A 13,576-nucleotide genomic window follows, 5' to 3' on the forward strand; every position below is an offset into this window, starting at 1 on the left:
TCGGGTCAAAAGTCGCGGACAAGGGTCATGTCACTTTTGCGGAGAATTCTCGCACTACATCTGGGAATGTCCTTACCGGTCAGGCGGTACAAGCAGAGGTACGACAAGAGCCAGCGCCACGACAACAAGTGCCACGTACTCGGGATACAGGTGTCGCTCTCTGTGTGTCGGAACTGCGACCTGGCCAAATTGTCATGACATGTTTGTGTTGTATATATGTGTATATATACGTTCGATTGCATGGTGTTGAGAGGAGAACAATAAATACAGCATCGTTATGAACTCATTTCCTGTTACCTGGATATAAGGTGCCCCACATCCCGCAAAGACTACCGTAGCTATAGTTCTTCAATTTGCATCATGCTGTTGATCACCGGATTGTCTGGTCCAAACACGATTATTTACAGACCGCCGATATATAGTTGGAATATTGCTGAGTGCGGCGTAACACTAAACTCACTCACTCATGATAAATTTGCAACCAATATCTGGGCATATAGCGAGTAACCTTCCTGTAAGTATTAGTTTCTACGTGATGCGTTTAGTTATTGCGACGTATAATGCCTGACTGATCAGTCTGGGGAATGTCCTTTTTGGTTTAACGTCGCTTTCTGACACCGACATGTTCAATCCTTGGAGAGAGTCCTCACCACATGTACACCGGGTGTTCAGTGATTGGCATGTAGCTGTGGGCTGCAGTCACGGGGGTTGGTGCCCGAGGAATCACTCACTACTCACTCATCCATCTTTGTTGACTTGCGTCATGAAGTTCAATTTTAGAACGTGTCAGATACACTTATGGTACATACAAATCTGTCTTGACGGATGGACCCAAGGATGGTGGCGCAGTTCCTAGTTCCACTATCACTGGATAAAGAACATTTTCTTCAAGGTTGCCACAGAACAGTTCCATATTCACAGCTGAAGCAAACGCAATGTTGTCTGCTCTTAAATATATCAACAAACAGTCTAAATATAAACACTACACAATGTTTTCAGATTATCTTTCTTGCCTGCAGGCTATATTAATACAATCATGTCAAATAAACATCCACTTTTAATCGAAATTCTTGAATTACAATAAGATCTTGCTACTGGTCAGTATGATATCGTCTCCTGTTGGTAGCCAAGTCATGCGGGAATTCCGGGTAACACCATAGGTAAGACAGCACTCAACAAATCTGTGACACCACTTGTGATACCTTACAGTGACCATAAACATGTCATTGGAAGCTACATCCGAGAGCTAATGCAAAACAAATGGGACATCCGAGTGGGTATAAGTGAATTACCTGCAATGAAACCCTATATCGGTACACCAACGTGGACTGTCAGTCCAGATTTGAAGAGGTTATTTTAAAACGATGCCTTGTTGGTCATTCTCGACATACTAATAAGTACCTGTTGAAAGGTGAGGATACTCCGTTCTGGATTCCTTGTTATGAAAGAATCACAGTTAAGCATGTCCTGCTTGACTGTATTGATTTTTCCATTACAAGGGATCAATATTTCAAATCAGCATGTATAAAGGACGTTTTCGGATGCTATCAATTCTCATTTAATCATAATTGTTTTAAGAACATACTTGTTTCTTATAAATCTGGTAGTGCATGACAGTTCAGTGAGATTGTTTGTGGCCGTGATCTTGTCGGGAGTTCAAGTACTGTACTACCACAGTTTTAATCGCAGTATTTTTGTAAGATTTAATTGTCGGCTAAATTTGTGTACAACCTGGTATTTTTGTAAGGTTTAATTGTCGGCAAAATATGTGTACAATCTGCTATTTTTGTAAGGTTTAATTGTCGGCTAAATTTGTGTACAATATGGTATTTTGGTAAGGTTTAATTGTCGGCAAAATTTGTGTACAATCTTGTATTTTTGTAAGGTTTAATTGTCGGCTAAATTTGTGTACAATCTGGTATTTTTGTAAGGTTTAATTGTCGGCTAAATTTGTGTACAATCTGGTATTTTTGTAAGGTTTAATTGTCTGCTAAATTTGTGTACAATCTAGTATTTATGTAAGGTTTAATTGTAGGCAAAACTTGTGTACAATCTGGTATATTGTAAGGTTTAATTTTCTGCAAAATTTGTGTACAATCTGGTATTTTTGTAAGGTTTAATTGTCGGCAAAATTTGTATACAACCTGGTATTTTGTATCATTTAATTGTCGGCAAAGTTTGTGTACAATCTGGTATTTTTGTAAGGTTTAATTGTCGGCACATTTTGTGTACAATCTGGTATTTTTGTAAGGTTTAATTGTCGGCAAAATTTGTGTACAATCTGCTATTTTTGTAAGGTTTAATTGTCGGCTAAATTTGTGTACAGCCTGGTATTTTTGTAAGGTTTAATTGTCGGCTAAATTTTTGTACAATCTAGTATGTTTGTAAGGTTTGATTGTAGGCAAAATTTGTGTACAACCTGGTATTTTGCAAGGTTTAATTTTCTGCAAAATTTGTGTACAATCTGCTATTTTGGTAAGGTTTAATTGTCGGCAAAATTTGTGTACAATCTGGTATTTTGTAAGGTTTAATTGTCGGCAAAATTTGTGTACAATCTGTTGTTTTTGTAAGGTTTAATTGTCGGCTAAATTTGTGTACAACCTGGTATTTTTGTAAGGTTTAATTGTCGGCTAAATTTGTGTACAATCTAGTATTTTTGTAAGGTTTGATTGTAGGCAAAATTTGTGTACAACCTGCTATTTTGGCAAGGTTTAATTTTCTGCAAAATTTGTGTACAATCTGCTATTTTTGTAAGGTTTAATTGTCGGCAAAATTTGTGTACAATCTGGTATTTTGTAAGGTTTAATTGTCGGCAAAATTTGTGTACAATCTGCTATTTTTGTAAGGTTTAATTGTCGGCTAAATTTGTATACAAACTGGTATTTTTGTAAGGTTTAATGGTCTGCAAAATTTTTGTACAATCTGGTATTTTTGTAAGGTTTGATTGTAGGCAAAATTTGTGTACAACCTGGTATTTTTGTAAGGTTTAATTGTCGGCTAAATTTGTGTAAAATCTGGTATTTTTGTAAGGTTTAATTGTCGGCGAAATGTGTGTACAATATGATATTTTTGTAACTTAAAGGTTTAATTTTCTGCAAAATTTGTGCACAATCTGGTATTTTTGTAACCTTTAATTGTCGGCAAAATATGTGTAAAGTCTGGTATTTTTGTAAGGTTTAATTGTCGGCAAAATTTGTGTACAATCTGGTATTTTTGTAAGGTTTAACTTGTGTACAATCTGGAGGATGACGTAAATCAGGCCAGGGACCCATGCCGGAAGCAGAAGTGTTGTAAGTCCCGCAGGTCCCTAGTATGGTGGCCTAACTTTGGTTACTGGCCATCTATAGCCCGATTTATATCGTGTTGATGAAGCATGAATTAGTGTTTGGAAATGATCTCAAACTAGTTTTAATTCTCATCTGTGATAATCAAGTTAGTCCTTCGATGGCAGCATTTTAAAAGTATAAATGTATTTATTCGTACTATATGACTTTGTTTTCGTCACGATATGCCTGAAGTATTGCCGATGTGACAAACTTTTTTTTAACTCTCTCACTCACTACATTATAGTAACAGCTAAAGGTATATATTCGACTTATCAGTAACAGGCTACATACATGTAACCTTTCACACACATACATGTCGGTTTACGTTGTAAATATTTGGATTATATTTTGACTAGAACATATTCCAAACGCATCATCGCACTTTGTTAGAGGTTATGCAATAACCCCATGTCTTGTCATTTCTTATTACGACATATTTGTGTGCTAAGAATGGTTGTGTGTTGTTATTTTCATTGAACGCTGTACTCGACAATATTCCATGTACATGTACATTGCAGCTGTCTGTGTCACCAACCGAGGGACCAAAGGGAGCATCAGCTTTCTGCGGGTCAGGAAACACGCTATCATCCCTTTGTGTCTGTGTGTGAGTCTGTGCGTGCGTGTGCGTGGAATGTGGATAAGGTTTGTTTATTGTTTAACACACATAGCAATATTCCAACTATATTAGTCAGTGAGTTTGGTTATACGCCGCTTTTAGTAATATTTCAGCAATATCACCGCGGGGAACACCAGAAGATGTACCCATGTGGGGAATCGAACCCCGGCCTTCGGCGTGACGAACAGACGCTTTAACCATTAGGCTAGATCACACCCTCCAACTATATTAAAAGGGCGGTCTATAAACAGTATGTACAAAGGAGAATACAGTAATTAAAGGGATACGATGACATGCGAGCCTGACCGTATATCCTCTTTTACGTCACCGATGACTCACTCACTCACTCACTCTTAAACCCTGATCATGGTGTGATTCTACTCTAAAGCATATGTTTCAGTTGGGTGCTGGGTCATAAGAAATGAATGTCATTCAATTTCACTTTGAATACGTCCCGATTCAAAGAATATGTTAGTAAACGTGTCGATCATTTCCTTTATAGTCAGTTATTTTTATTAGCCTGCAATTTTTATTGAAATTTGGGTTAGCTCAGAATAATGGTTATTGGTGGCGACCATGGTACATACTGCCAGTTTCAGTCTATAACTTAACTCCCTAAGCCGAGTTTGTAACTATAATAATTACGATCCTTAGTATTAATGAATCCTGTCCACTAAGGTGTAACGCGAAACCTATTATTAATAAAGCTCCATAACCCTCCATGTAAATGGAAATATATGTTTATAAAACATGTAAATATGACTTTTTTGGCATCCAAAAGAAAAGCAACTGTTCTTTCTTCCCTCCTGATCTGACCCGTGAAGATCCGGGGTAGAATAGGTCTTCAGCAACCCGTGTGCTTGCCCTAAAAAGGCGACTATCTTGTCGTAAGAGGCGACTAACGGGATCGGGTGGTCAGTTTCGCTGACTTGGTTGACACATGTCATCGGTTCCCCATTGCGCAGACCGATGCTCATGCTGTTGATCACTGGATTGTCTGGTCCAGACTTGATTATTTACAGACCGCCGCCATATAGCTGGAATATTGCTGAGTGCGGCGTAAAACTAAACTCACTCACTCACTCACTCACTCCTGATCTGATGTAACGTGAACCCAACCAATCACTCCAATCTAACATAGATGGTAGACGTGTTCCGCTTGACGACAGACCAAGATTCAACATCTGGGACACCTGGAACAAACAGGGCCGCTACACTGCACAACTAATTGGGGCTATACACCACCACATGAACATCTATTTACACTGGCCGTCTCTCCACTTGCCAACACCTCCTGCGGGAAACTCCGAAAGATGACCCGGGTTGTATTGAAGCGGTTCAGTATTAGGTTGGGCTATTTGGATAGTAAATACCTCACGAGTCAGAATCTGGGACGAAACGTATTGGCGTTCTCGCATGGTTGCATGCTGTAACCTGCATATTGAAATCTTCTAGCATGTGACAATACCTTCAAATGCTCTTCTCGTATCTATATTGCTTGTCATCCGTGGACAAGGTGAGCCGCTTAGCAGTATTTATTAATAAAAGCATGCAGTCGTAGCGACATACCCCACACACAACGTGATTGCTGACGATTTTGATGTCACTATGTCTGGTAAATCGAGCGGCTTCTTCCGGGTGACGGTATACACCAAGACGAAAAGGTCATTAACTGGAACACTTAAAAATGTGTCGCCTTTCCTTCAACGTGTTACCCATCCGAATTATATTCCGACCGGGTTTTTATAATATTGCAAAAATACAAACCAACAGAAAATGCGACTTATATTTACAAATGGTAATTGATTTCAGGACATCGACTGCCACTCTTATGGTTCATAGGGTTATTTATCGCTGGTGTCCGTTGCCATATAGCGTGGTGTATTGATCAAACCTGCGTAAAAAACAAACTCACTCACTCCTGTACCACCGCTGGTGTTTTGCTAAACTGAACTGATGTAGATAGAGTGAGTGAGTTTAGTTTTACGCCGCTTTTAGCAATATTCCAGCAATATCACGGCGAGGAACATCAGAAATAGGTTTCACACACTGTATCCTTGTGGGGAATCGCACCCTGGTCTTCGGCGGGACGAGCGAACGCTTTAACCACTCGGCTACCCCACCGCCCCTGATGTAGATGAACTGTAGTACACAACAAGTGATGCGGTGGAACTGATAAGCAGCTGAGGTATCCCTGACTCTCTCACATTCGGCTCCTCACTGTAGTGACTCATCACGTTTTAACCGTGTCCCAGATTTGGGTCGGGTATTTCGACTATTTTTGTTACACATTCTGACCCAGTCAAAAAAAGGTCAAGTCCACGTAATCTTGTTTGCAGAACGCGGTGTGTTCGCGTATTTTACATATTAAACACAAGTTTTCTCACTCCCCATAAACACAAGGAACGATTTTTCAAAATCATCATCTAACAAGGAATATAGTTAGTTTTCATGTCTTTATTGTCTACGTTAACAGAAACTGATATTATTGATGAAATGTGATTTTATATATGGGCATGATATGATTATGAAACATAGATTGTGTGTGGTTATACCTTTGACGGGGACTGAATACTGTAAAACTGAGAGAATACTCTGATCTATTACTGTTCTAATCGCACAATATCTGTACAATTCAGACAAATGACTGACATTGCGTTCACTGGCCAGCTGAAGGGATGGTCGAAGTACTGCTGGGGAACCGTCCAGGAAGCGGAAGTATTTAAAGTATCCACAGTCCCTAGTGTGGTACCATAACTTTCGTTGTTAGCGATCTCTATTGCCTTTTTATATTGTGTTTGTCATTTGATCATTTTATGTCGTATATGCCCTGAAACTAATTTGAAGACCTGTGTGCAGATCCAGCTGTTATATTGTCCTCCGATGACATTACTATACTGCTGGATTAGATTTATCGTTTATGCATATTTTCAGCACGAAAAAAGCAAAACAAATACAAAACAAAAAAAACAAAAACAGAGTTCTCTTAGCACGATATGGCTAAAATACTGACGATAAAGTTTAACTCGCTCACTCATCGCTTCCTCTTCTCTCTGCCCGCTCCATGGTCCCTAGTATGGTGATCTACCATCAGTTGTTGGCGATCTATATATATAGTACTGTAAGTCCCCATGGTCCCTAGTATGGTGATCTACCTTCAGTTGTCGGCGATCTATATAGCTATAGCCTGTTTTTTAATATTGTATTGTCCAAATAGTGCTATTATTTTTAACTTCCCACGCTAGTTTTAATTCTAATGTGATATTCTAGTAATTTTACTGTGCTTTGATGACAGGTTTATATGTTATACACATGTTCCATTTCAATGTTAATTCTTAACTCACTCACTCACTCTGCCCCTCTCCCCCTCTCTGTTGCTCACGTTATCTCCCTCTCTCTCCTCACTGTCGCTCACGTCATCTCCTCCCTCCTCACTGTCGCTCACGTTAGCCTCTCTCCTCCCTTCTCCTGTCGCTCACTTATCTCCTCCCCCCGTCGCTTATCATCCTCTCTCCCACTCGCTCTCCTATCTGTCGCTTACGTTATCTCTCTCCCCTGCTCCCCGTCACTCACATCATCTCCCTCTCCCTCTCACTATCACTTTTTCCATCTCTCTCACTCTCTGTCGCTCTTCCCCCTCTTCACTGTCGCTTACGTTATATCTCCCCCCTCACTGTCGCTTACGTTATCTCTCTCCCGTGCCCCCGTCGCTCATCATCATCCCTCTCTCCTCTGTCACTCTCACTATCTCTCTCTCCATCTCCCTCACGTTATCTCTCTCCCTATCTGTCCCTTACATTATCTGTCTTCCCCACTCCCTACCCTCTCACATTAACATTGAAGGATCTTTTTTATAATGTTAATTATCATTTAATAGTTGAATTTTTAAAAGAAATAAATTTGTTGACTGATCTGTAAATAGCTAAATATTTTATTGTTGGTAGTTTCTATTAGTAACTGTGATTGTTAGTGGCTGTACCCTCAAAGGGGGTTAACGTAGCGTAAAATTATTGTCCTCCTGAGAGGGTACGTAAGTCCCAAACCTTTCAAAGTCAATTTAAACTTGCCAGGATTTTTAAACGTAGCATTCCTGTAATTTTAATTGTAGCTAACATTTCTTACAATCGCCAGCAGCTGAAGGGATGGTGTAAATCCAACTAGGGTCCATGCAGGTAGCCAAGGTACTGTAAGTCCCCATGGAACCTAGTTTGGTGATCTACCTTCTGGTGTTGGCAATCTATAGCTTGTTTTTATATTGTATTGTCCAAATAGTGCTCTCTGTTTTAACTCTCCATACTAGTTTTAGTTGTAATTGTGATATTCTAGTTGTTTTACTGTCCTTCGTCGACAGGTTTTTTATAACGTATATATATTTAATTTCACTATCGAATGTTCTCGTCACAATATGGCTGAAATATTGCCGGTGTGACGTTAAATATTAACTCACTCACTCACTCACCCTCTCACATTAACTCAATCTCGTTCTCTTTGTCACTCACTCACTCTTTCCCCTCTCCCCTCTCTGTCGCACACATTATCTCTCTCCTTCTCACGGTATCTCTCTACATATCTCTCACATTCACGTTATCTCTCTCTAATATTATCTCTCTCTCCCCTCTCTGTGGCCCACGTTATCTCTCGCCCCACACCCGCTCCCTGTCGCTCCCATCACAAGAGATAAGTATTTCAATGTAAGGATCTTTTTAGTACTGTTAATAAATTATTTAATTTTTAAAAGAAATAGAATTATTAGATTCATTTTGATACATGGTTTGTAAATAAATAGATAAATATTTTATTATTCTTAGGACCCGTGAAGAACCGGGGTAGAATAGGTCTTCAGCAACCCATGCTTGCCACAAAAGGCGACTATGCGATATGTAGAGAGATGCCGTGAGGAGAGAGAAAATGTGAGCGACATGTGATGTGACGTAACAAATTAACTCACTCTCTCTCCCTCACATTTTCTCCCCGTCCATCCGTCTCTAGATCACTTTTTCTCAACCAACCCCTCACCCACCCCCTTGTTGCTGCCGTCATCTCTCTCTGACATGTTTGTCTCTCTCTCTCTCTCTCTCTCTCACTCTCTCTCTCCCCACTGGCAGTAGCATGTCTGATAAGTTTTTACATCCGGCTATATGTTAACCATGCTTCTCGTTAATGATGGTCATTTTTTCTAATGCCTCGGATATGAACAATATCTTGTTCAAAGTCAATGACCTAAGGTTATTTAATGTTTTCATAAATAAAAAGTATTTATTTATGAAAACATTAAAAAACCTTAGTTACAATATTATTATTTGTTACCTACTGCAGAACTATTATGAAGTAACTGTTGCTGTCAATAGTTGGGCAGTGGACCACCGGGTCGTCAGACATTCAGGTTCATTCATCCATTCGTTAATTATTCAGAGCAGTTCGTATATTAATATGTCGTATATTAATCATGTCGGGGTTGATGAAACAGACATATTTCATCATCGTTGTAAGTTCAGCATATGTAACGGATCCTGATTGAACTAAATTCATTAGTGCAAATAATGTGGCAGTGGCGTATTGTCAATATAACCAAGCTGAACTTGCTGGGTCACTGCAGGGGTTAAAAAGGGGGACGATCACCCGGAGGTGGAAATACGATCAGTGGTGTGGTCTGGTTGAATTTTAGGCTTCACAAACGTTTGCCCATGCGCAAAATTAACGATATAACACTGCCCATTCTTGAACAGAATAAAATCAAGTGTTTCTGCGGGGAGAACACTTGTGGACATCACACTGTGACAGTGAACATCATCAGTTGACGCACCGTGAGTATGTTTATATCTAAACCCCAACAGCCCCAGATGGCTGTCAGTGGGAAACAGTTCTGTATACTTTCATGGATGAACGTTATTTTATTATGGTGTCATGAAGTTATCCATAAAAGTAAAATGTCTTTGTTATCAATGATGAACTACTTAAGTGAAACAGGTGAGTCAATATATTATAACTTTTACCTGTATTCGTGGTATTACATGAAAGACATCCAGCCGTTGTATACATAGGAATATATAAGTTTATACTTTAAAATATTCGATGCCAAAATTAAGCCAATTTTATTGTATGGAGCCGAAATATGGGGTTTGAATTATTACAATGATATCGAAAGAGTTCAATTGAAAGCATGTAAAAGATTTCTTGGTGTTAAATCCAATACGATGAATACAATGGTGTATGGAGAATGTGGTAAATACCCGATGCACCTGTTTTCAAATATCAGAGTTATAAAATACTGGTTAAAATTACTGAAGATGCCTTCCTATAGGCTAACAAAGAAATGTTACAATATGATGATGCTATTCGATAAAAATGGACACACAAATTGGGTTTCTTCTGTTAGAAATTTTCTATTTTCGAAAGGGTTTGGTTTTGTATGGAACGATCAGTATGTTGATTCTGAGGGTAAGTTTCTTATAGAACTAACACGCACATTAAAAGATATCTATTTGCAAGAATTGTTTGAAAAGTTATTATTTTCTAGTAAATGTTTGTATTAAAGATGTTTAAGAGTACTTTTGACGCCGAAATTTATCTTTCATTCTAAACGTAAAAAAGTATAGGATAGCGTTAAGCAGATTAAGATGTTCTTCACATGATTTATTTATCGAAAGTGGAAGATTTAAAAATGTCAAACAAGAAAATAGAACTTGCAAACTATATGATCTTAACCAAATATGTCGGGGGACACCAGAATATCATTTTCTTTTAATTTGCCCTGCTTATAATTCCCTGAGAAAGTTGTATATCAAGAAATGTTACTGTGCCCATCCAAACCTTTATAAATTTTCAGCATTGTTAAACATACTGTACTTCAAAACTTGTCCATGTTTGCTTACTATGCCATGTTGTTTAGGACAGAATATATCTCAGAACACAATCTAACCTAAAGTTGAATATTTTCTCTTATTCATGTATATTACATGTGCGTGTAAATATTGATTTATAAATGTGTTGTACTACAGGCCTGTGGCCTTTCAGTCCCGGAAATGTTGATACAAGTAATGTTACGTTTTCATATGTGTACTATGTGTTTTGTTTTGTCGTTCTACATGAAGCTATGCTTACACAATTCAAATCAGATCAGATTCAGATGTAAATTGATAACATATTACTGATATACGTTTATAATATATGCACCTATGATTTCCTGATGTACATGATAATAAATTAGAATAATAAGCATACGATCCAAGTCTTTTGAACAACATAATATGGGTATAACTGTTAATGCCAAGCATTAGACGAAGTATTTGTGTTCTGCACAATATCATATACAAGATCGTTTGTTTGTAACCCATCAAGATCCGGGTTAGAATTGATCCTCAGCAACCCATGCTTGTCGTAAGAGGCGACCAACAGGATCGGGCGGTCAGGCTCGCTGACTTTGTTGACACATGTTATCGTATCCAAGTTGCGTAGATTGATGCTCGTGCTGTTGATCACTGCATTGTCTGGTCCGGGCACGATTAATTACAGCCGCTGTCATATAGCTGGAATATTGTTGAGTGCAGCGTAAAACAAAACTCACTCAGTGTTTTGTCAGTAAAACAGCACCGACACATATCCGAAAATCTCCACGTTTCGCACGTTGGAGCCCAACACAGGCATGGTGCCGTTCCTTGTTTTGACACTTTAATGGATATAACATCTGGTGTGTACTGAAGATGTGGCCGTGTTGCGTCTGCAGGGCGTCTGCAAACTGCTTGGAGGTGGGGTAGCCCAGTGGTTAAAGCGTTCGCTAAAAGCGGCGTAAAACTAAACTCACTCACTCAGTCTTCGGACTTGTGATATACTAAAACATGTAAAACGATCAGGTAGTCTCAGGTCAAACATGATCATCTGATCCGTGACCAGTCTCTACGACAACTGCAGGAAACAAATGTCTCCTTAAAGTTTAGAAAAACATGAATAAGTTATCTCCGATTATCTTTGTAAGCGCGTATCTTCGACGATTTAGTTATGGAATAAGAAAGTGTATTTTTGGTGGCGAAATTGTGTTTAGTTGTTTCTCAGTCATAATGTTTAATATTTTCCTAAAATCGAGACCCGTGAAGGTCCGGGTTAGAATAGCCCTTCAGCAACCCATGCTTGCTATAAAAGGCGACTATGCTAGTCGTAAAAGGGATCGGGTGGTCACGCTCGCTGACTTGGTTGACACATGTCATCGGTTCCCAATTGCGCAGATCGATGCTCATGCTGTTGATCACTGGATTGTCTGGTCCAGACTTGATTATTTACAGACCGCCGCCATATAGCTGGAATATTGCTGAGTGCGGCGTAAAACTCAACTCACTCACTCACTCACTCCTAAAATCGATGAACTGTAATATTATCGGTCGACATCAGTTGAATAAACTTCCGGTTGATGATTATAACGATATTTCTGAGTGTGGCGTGATATGGGGTGTTTTTTTAATGGACATTTATTTATAAAGAAATCTCATGTTTTAAATCAAAACACAGTCTTTCCTCTCCAGTAATCCTGTTGCTGCTGCTGTTTTGTGCACAGGTCTCAATACACAGTCAAGACGAAGTGCAGTAGACTAGATATATAACTAACATGCTAATATGACGAACTGACGGATATATCGAACTTGTTTTCCGGTCCCTGAATTTGCTGTCTTTTAGTTTCATGCAAGTGAGTGAGTATGGTTTTGCGCCACTTAGCAATATCCCAGCAATATCACAGCGTGGCAACCAGAAATGGGCTTCCGTGTCATGACGAAACTCTTGAAACACAAAAAGGTGACACGACGAAATCTCCGGACAAACAGTTTCTTCAATATTTTTTCAAATGGTATATGAAGGACCGCGAAATGTTGATTTTGACATTCACACTATTAACGATTACAGTGTTAATGACAGAACATTGCTAAATGGGACCATAGCAAAGGAAGAAATTATTGCCATAGTTACAAAACTGAAAAATATTGAAGCTACTGGACTTGATGATGTCATAAACGAGTACATTTCTTACAGCACTGATATATTTTCAGATATTTATGTAAAACATTTCAACACGGCTTTAGATACGGGGAGTTGTCCAAAAAGCCCATTTCTGGTGTTGCTGGAATATTGCTGAAAGCGGCGTAAAACCGTACTCATTCACCCACTGACCACCTCAGATCTATGCATCTTGACCAGATTAATCTTTGATTATTCGGAGTTGTTTGTTTATTTATCTTTTGTTTTCACACAGTATGGGGATAAACCTTTAGTTGCGGATGATCTGTAGCCCTTTTTATATTGTACTGGTGTGTCTAGTGATTTATTTTTATGATACCGTACTTGTTTTAAATTAAGAGCTGTGATAACATAGTAATTTTACTGTCCTTCGATGACAGATTTTACGTTCTATATTTATTGATTTTAATATTGATATAAATTAAATTGTTCTCGTCACGATATGGCTTCAATATTGCCGATGTGACGCTATATATTAACTCACTCACTCAGTGGACCACACAATTCTTTAATTGACATCATGATCATCGATCAATTCAACCGGGGTACAGTAACGTGTATCAACTAAGTCAGCGAATCTGACTACGCTATTCCGTTAGTCGCTTTCTTTTAATAAGCATTAATTGCAATGGCA

The sequence above is a fragment of the Haliotis rubra genome, unplaced genomic scaffold, assembly GCF_003918875.1.
Source record: "Haliotis rubra isolate DU_JTF1 unplaced genomic scaffold, ASM391887v1 Scf1268, whole genome shotgun sequence".
Lineage (NCBI taxonomy): Eukaryota > Metazoa > Mollusca > Gastropoda > Lepetellida > Haliotidae > Haliotis > Haliotis rubra.